General features: G+C 41.7%; 1 protein-coding gene across 1 annotated transcript in view; it reads right to left on the reverse strand.

Annotated features, from left to right (window-relative positions):
* Positions 1 to 2,774: 2,774 nt before the first annotated feature.
* LOC126066778 (quinone oxidoreductase-like protein 2) overlaps positions 2,775 to 6,649 on the reverse strand; it is a 178,479-nt gene continuing 174,604 nt past the window's right edge. Inside the window, exon 10 of the transcript XR_007515252.1 lies at positions 2,775 to 2,949. The gene's annotated coding sequence lies outside the window, so the exon portion shown is untranslated. The remainder of the gene's footprint in view (positions 2,950 to 6,649) is intronic.

Here is a 6,649-nt window from a genome sequence, read left to right on the forward strand (position 1 = left end):
TGCAGAGTTCTACCAAACTTTCAGAGAAGAGCTAACACCACCACTACTGAAGGTATTTCAAAGCATAGAAAAAGATGGAATACTACCCAACTCATTCTATGAAGCCACCATATCCCTGATACCAAAACCAGGTAAAGACATTACAAAAAAAGAAAATTATAGACCTATATCCCTCATGAACATACATGCAAAAATCCTCAACAAAATTCTAGCCAATAGAATTCAACAACATATCAAAAAAATAATTCACTATGATCAAGTGGGATTTATACCAGGTATGCAAGGCTGGTTTAATATCAGAAAAACCATTAATGTAATCCATCACATAAATAAAACAAAAGATAAAAACCACATGATCTTATCAATTGATGCAGAAAAGGCATTTGACAAAGTCCAACACCTATTTATGATAAAAACTCTTACCAAAATAGGAATTGAAGGAAAATTCCTCAACATAATAAAGGGCATCTATGCAAAGCCAACAGCCAATATCACTCTAAATGGAGAGAACCTGAAAGCATTTCCCTTGAGAACGGGAACCAGACAAGGATGCCCTTTATCACCGCTCTTATTCAACATCGTACTTGAAGTCCTAGCCAGGGCAATTAGGCTAGACAAAGAAATAAAGGGTATCCAGACTGGCAAGGAGGAAGTAAAGTTATCACTATTTGCAGATGACATGATCTTATACACAGAAAACCCTAAGGAATCCTCCAGAAAACTACTGAAACTAATAGAAGAGTTTGGCAGAGTCTCAGGTTATAAAATAAACATACAAAAATCACTTGGATTCCTCTACATCAACAAAAAGAACACCGAAGAGGAAATAACCAAATCAATACCATTCACAGTAGCCCCCAAGAAGATAAAATACTTAGGAATAAATCTTACCAAGGATGTAAAAGACCTATACAAAGAAAACTACAAAGCTCTACTACAAGAAATTCAAAAGGACATACTTAAGTGGAAAAACATACCTTGCTCATGGATAGGAAGACTTAACATAGTAAAAATGTCTATTCTACCAAAAGCCATCTATACATATAACGCACTTCCGATCCAAATTCCAATGTCATATTTTAAGGCGATAGAGAAACAAATCACCAATTTCATATGGAAGGGAAAGAAGCCCCGGATAAGCAAAAAAAAAAGCATTACTGAAAAAGAAGAAGAAAGTGGGAGGCCTCACTCTACCTGATTTCAGAACCTATTATACAGCCACATTAATCAAAACAGCCTGGTACTGGTACAACAACAGGCACATAGACCAATGGAACAGAATTGAGAACCCAGATATAAATCCATCCACGCATGAGCAGCTGATATTTGACAAAGGACCAGTGTCAGTTAATTGGGGAAAAGATAGTCTTTTTAACAAATGGTGCTGGCATAACTGGATATCCATTTGCAAAAGAATGAAACAGGACCCATACCTCACACCATGCACAAAAACTAACACCGAGTGGATCAAAGACCTAAACATAAAGACTAAAACGATAAAGATCATGGAAGAAAAAATAGGGAAAACCCTAGGAGCCCTAATACAAGGCATAAACAGAATACAAAACATTACCAAAAATGATGAAGAGAAACCCGATAACTGGGAGCTCCTAAAAATCAAACACCTATGCTCATCTAAAGACTTCACCAAAAAGAGTTAAAAGACCACCTACAGACTGGGAAAGAATTTTCAGCTATGACATCTCAGACCAGTGCCTGATCTCTAAAACCTAGATGATTCTGTCAAAACTCAACCACAAAAAGACAAACAACCCAATCAAGAAGTGGGCAAAGGACATGAACACACATTTCACTAAAGAAGATATTCAGGCAGCCAACAGATACATGAGAAAATGCTCTCGATCATTAGCCATTAGAGAAATGCAAATTAAAACTACGATGAGATTCCATCTCACACCAGCAAGGCTGGCATTAATCCAAAAAACACAAAATAATAAATGTTGGAGAGGCTGCGGAGAGATTGGAACTCTTATACACTGCTGGTGGGAATGTAAAATGGTACTACCACTTTGGAAATCTATCTGGCGTTATCTTAAACAGTTAGAAATAGAACTACCATACAACCCAGAAATCCCACTCCTCGGAATATACCCTAGAGACACAAGAGCCTTCACACAAACAGATATATGCACACCCATGTTTATTGCAGCTCTGTTTACAATAGCAAAAAGCTGGAAGCAACCAAGGTGTCCATCAATGGGTGAATGGGTAAATAAATTGTGGTATATTCACACAATGGAATACTACGCATCGATAAAGAACAGTGACGAATCTCTGAAACATTTCGTAACATGGAGGAACCTGGAAGGCATTATGCTGAGCGAAATCAGTCAGAGGCAAAGGACAAATATTGTATAAGACCACTATTATAAGATCTTGAGAAATAGTAAAAACTGAGAAGAACACATACTTTTGTGGTTACGAAGGGGGGAGGGAGGGAGGGAGGGAGAGGGTTTTTTATTGATTAATCAGTAGATAAGAACTGCTTTGGGTGAAGGGAAAGACAACACTCAATACATGGAAGGTCAGCTCAATTGGACTGGACCAAAAGCAAAGAAGTTTCCGGGATAAAATGAATGCTTCAAAGGTCAGCGGAGCAGGGGCGGGGGTCTGGGGAACGTGGTTTGAGGGGACTTCTAAGTCAATTGGCAAAATAATTCTATTATGAAAACATTCTGCATCCCACTTTGAAATGTGGCGTCTGGGGTCTTAAATGCTAACAAGCATCCATCTAAGATGCATCAATTGGTCTCAACCCACCTGGAGCAAAGGAAAATGAAGAACACCAAGGTCACACGACAACTAAGAGCCCAAGAGACAGAAAGGGCCACATGAACCAGAGACCTACATCATCCTGAGACCAGAAGAACTAGTTGGTGCCCGGCCACAATCGATGACTGCCCTGACAGGGAGCACAGCAGAGGACCCCTGAGGGAGCAGGAGATCAGTGGGATGCAGGCCCCAAATTCTCATAAAAAGACCATACTTAATGGTCTGACTGAGACTAGAGGAATCCCGGCGGCCATGCTCCCCAGACCTTCTGTCGGCACAGGACAGGAACCATCCCCGAAGACAACTCATCAGACATGAAAGGGACTGGTCAGCGGGTGGGAGAGAGATGCTGATGAAGAGTGAGCTAATTATATCAAGTGGACACTTGAGAGTGTGTTGGCAACTCTTGTCTGGAGGGGGGATGGGAGGATAGAGAGAGAGGGAAGCTGGCAAAATTGTCACGAAAGGAGAGACTGAAAGGGCTGACTCAATAGGGGAAGAGCAAGTGGGAGTACGGAGAAAGATGTATGTAAACTTATATGTGACAGACTGATTGGATTTGTAAACGTTTACTTGAAGCTTAACAAAAGTTAATAAAAAAAAAAAAAAGAATGCACAGTGAAAACTAGATAACTGGGAGCTTCTAAAAATCAAACACCTACGCTCATCCAAAGACTTCACCAAAAGAATAAGAAGACTACCTACAGACTGGGGAAAAGTTTTTAGCTATGACATCTCTGATCAGCTGATCTCTAAAATCTACATGATACTGCAAAAACTCAACTGCAAAAAGACAAATAACCCAATTAAAAAACGGGCAAAAGATATGAATAGACACTTCACTAAAGAAGACAAGCTAACCAGATACTTGAGGAAATGTTCACGATCATTAGCCATTAGAGAAATGCAGATCAAAAACTACCATGAGATTTCATCTCACTCCAACAAGGCTGGCATTAATCCAAAAAACACAAAATAATAAATGTTGAAGAGGCTGTGGAGAGATTGGAACACTTATACACTGCTGATGGGAATATAAAATGGTACAACCACTTTGGAAATCGATTTGGTGCTTCCTTAAAAAGCTAGAAATAGAACTACCATACGATCTAGCAATCCCACTCCTCAGAATATATCCCAGAGGAATAAGAGCCTTTACACAAACAGATATCTGCACACCCATGTTTATTGCAGCACTGTTTACAATAGCAAAAACATGGAAGCAACCAAGTTGTCCATCAAAGGACGAATGGATAAATTATGGTATATTCACACAATGGAATACTATGCATCGATAAAGAACAGTGAGGAATCTGTGAAACATTTCATAACATGGAGGAACCTGGAAGGCATTATGCTGAGTGAAATTAGTCAGTTGCAAAAGGACAAATATTGTATAAGACCACTATTATAAAAACATGAGAAATAGTTTAAACTGAGAAGAAAACATTCTTTTGTGGTCAGGAGAAGGGGGAGGGTGGGAGGGTGGGAGAGGGGTATTCACTAGTTAGTTGGTAGGTGAAGGGAAAGACAGCACACAATACAGGGGAGGTCAGCACAACTGGACTAAACCAAAAGCAGTTTCCTGAATAAACTGAATGCTTTGAAGGCCAGTGTAGCAGGGGCAGCGGTCTGGGGACCATGGTTTCAGGGGACATCTAAGTCAATTGGCATAATAAAATCTTTTAAGAAAACATTCTGCATCCCACTTTGAAAAGTGGTGTCTGGGGTCTTAAATGCTAGCAAGAAGCCATCTAAGATGCATCAATTGGTCTCAACCCACCTGGATCAAAGGAGAATGAAGAACACCAAGGACACAAGGTAATTACGAGCCCAAGACACAGAAAGGGCCACATAAACCAGAGACTACATCATCCTCAGACCAGAAGAACTAGATGTTGCCCAGCTACAACTGATGGCTGCCCTGACAGTGAACGCAACAGAGAACCCCTGAGGGAGCAGGAGAGCAGTGGGATGCAGACCCCAAATTCTCATAAGACCAGACTTAATGGTCTGACTGAGACTGGAAGGACCCCAGTGGTCATGAACCCCAGACCTTCTGCTGGCCCAGGACAGGAGCCATTCCCGAAGCCAACTCTTCAGACATGGATTGGACTGGAATATGCGTTGGAGAGGGATGCTGGTGAGGAGTGAGCTTCTTGGATCAGGTGGACACTTGAGACTATGTTGGCATCTCCTGCCTGGAGGGGAGATGAGAAGGTAGAGGGGGTTAAAAGCTGGCAAAATGGACATGAAAAGAGAGAGTGGAGGGAGGGAGCGGGCTTTCTCATTAGGGGGAGAGCAATTGGGTGTATGTAGCAAGGTGTATATAAGTTTTTGTGTGAGAGACTGAGTTGATTTGTAAACTTTCGCTTTAAGCACAATAGAAATTTAAAATAATAATAAAAAAAGAAAAACTGAAAAACAACTTAAAAAAAAAAAAAAAGGCTCAGCCTCTTTGAGGCAAGGACCGGCAAGGAAGTAGCAAGCTTCCAGGACTTCAGTGTAGGAGGCTGGAGGTCAGAACAAGAATCCCTCCAAGGAATCCAAGTGTCGAATGGATTCAACCCAGCAAGATTAGGGGAAGTGTGTGGATTCCCACAGGTACACTGCTACCTTAAAACCAAAGCATCGAACCACTTGCCATCCAGCAGATTCTGCCTCATCGCAACCTCATGTGCGTCAGAGTAAAACTGGGCTCCTTAGGGTTTCCAGCAGTTGATTTCAGAAGTAGATTGCCAGGCCTCTTTTCTGAGACACCTCTGGGGGGACTCGAACCTCCAACTTTTTGGCAAGTTCATTAACTATTTGTGCCACCCAGGAACCAACCAGGAGTGGGGAAGGGTGTGCACTGCCTAGGAGAAACCTCAAGGCCTGCTCCCAGCTGAGCAGGGCCCAGGAAGATTGCTGGCCCTACTCTCCAGTTGGCATCTACCACGTTTCATATCTGGCTCTCAAGAAGGCATGCATTTAAGTCACAGATTTGCGGAATATTTTACGCAAGTGCCTGCCCCAGTGGAAACAGCCCTGACCAGAGGCTTCATCAGAAGCTCCAGATTCCAGTCCCAGCTCTCCATCTCAGACAAGTCACTTAACTTCTCCGAGACATTTCATAATTGGGGGCAATTATTAAACTTACCGGAGTGCTTGACAGTAAAGGAGATGGCACATAAGGAAGCCCTCTGTAAAGAATGTAGCACCATAAATACCGGCTATTTGTACATTAAGTTGTGTTTTATATTGAATCCAATACTCCATTGGTCAAATTGAATTTTCTGTAATTATAGAAATAAAGTTTTAGTTTTCTGTTCAAGGAATTCTCAGCATCAAGAAATCAAAACGAGTTTTGGGAGGGGCCAGAGAAGACTTCAACGGGCCCCTGAAATCACCTTGCAACCGGCATCCACCAGCTGCTTCCCCACTTAACGTGAGCTCTGCTGGAAGCTGTGATCACTAGCCTCAGTGTGAAGCATATTTAAGTACCTGCTGGAGGGCATGTAAATAAAACCTTCATGGAGGTAAACAGTTGTTCAGTTTTACAGCCTATTCACACGTAACTTTTATGCTCCATTATGATCTATGACTTCTATGTGTTTGGAAGTCCTGGTAAGTCGTTCTGTGTGTCATGTTCTAAGTGACTGGCTGATAAATGGTTATTTACTCACTAGCTTTCACAGGCAATGAAAGCCTTTAAACTGGAACGCTGTCCCTAACTACCCATTAGTGATCATGGTAATTCTTTTTAACGCAATATGAGTCAGTTATCCTGACAGCCGTAGTGGCATAGGTGGAAGGTTGGGTGTGATGAGGCGGAGCCCTGCTCAACTCCAGGGAGTTTCACTGCATCATCTAAATC

Source organism: Elephas maximus, chromosome 24 (assembly GCF_024166365.1).
Source record: "Elephas maximus indicus isolate mEleMax1 chromosome 24, mEleMax1 primary haplotype, whole genome shotgun sequence".
Lineage (NCBI taxonomy): Eukaryota > Metazoa > Chordata > Mammalia > Proboscidea > Elephantidae > Elephas > Elephas maximus.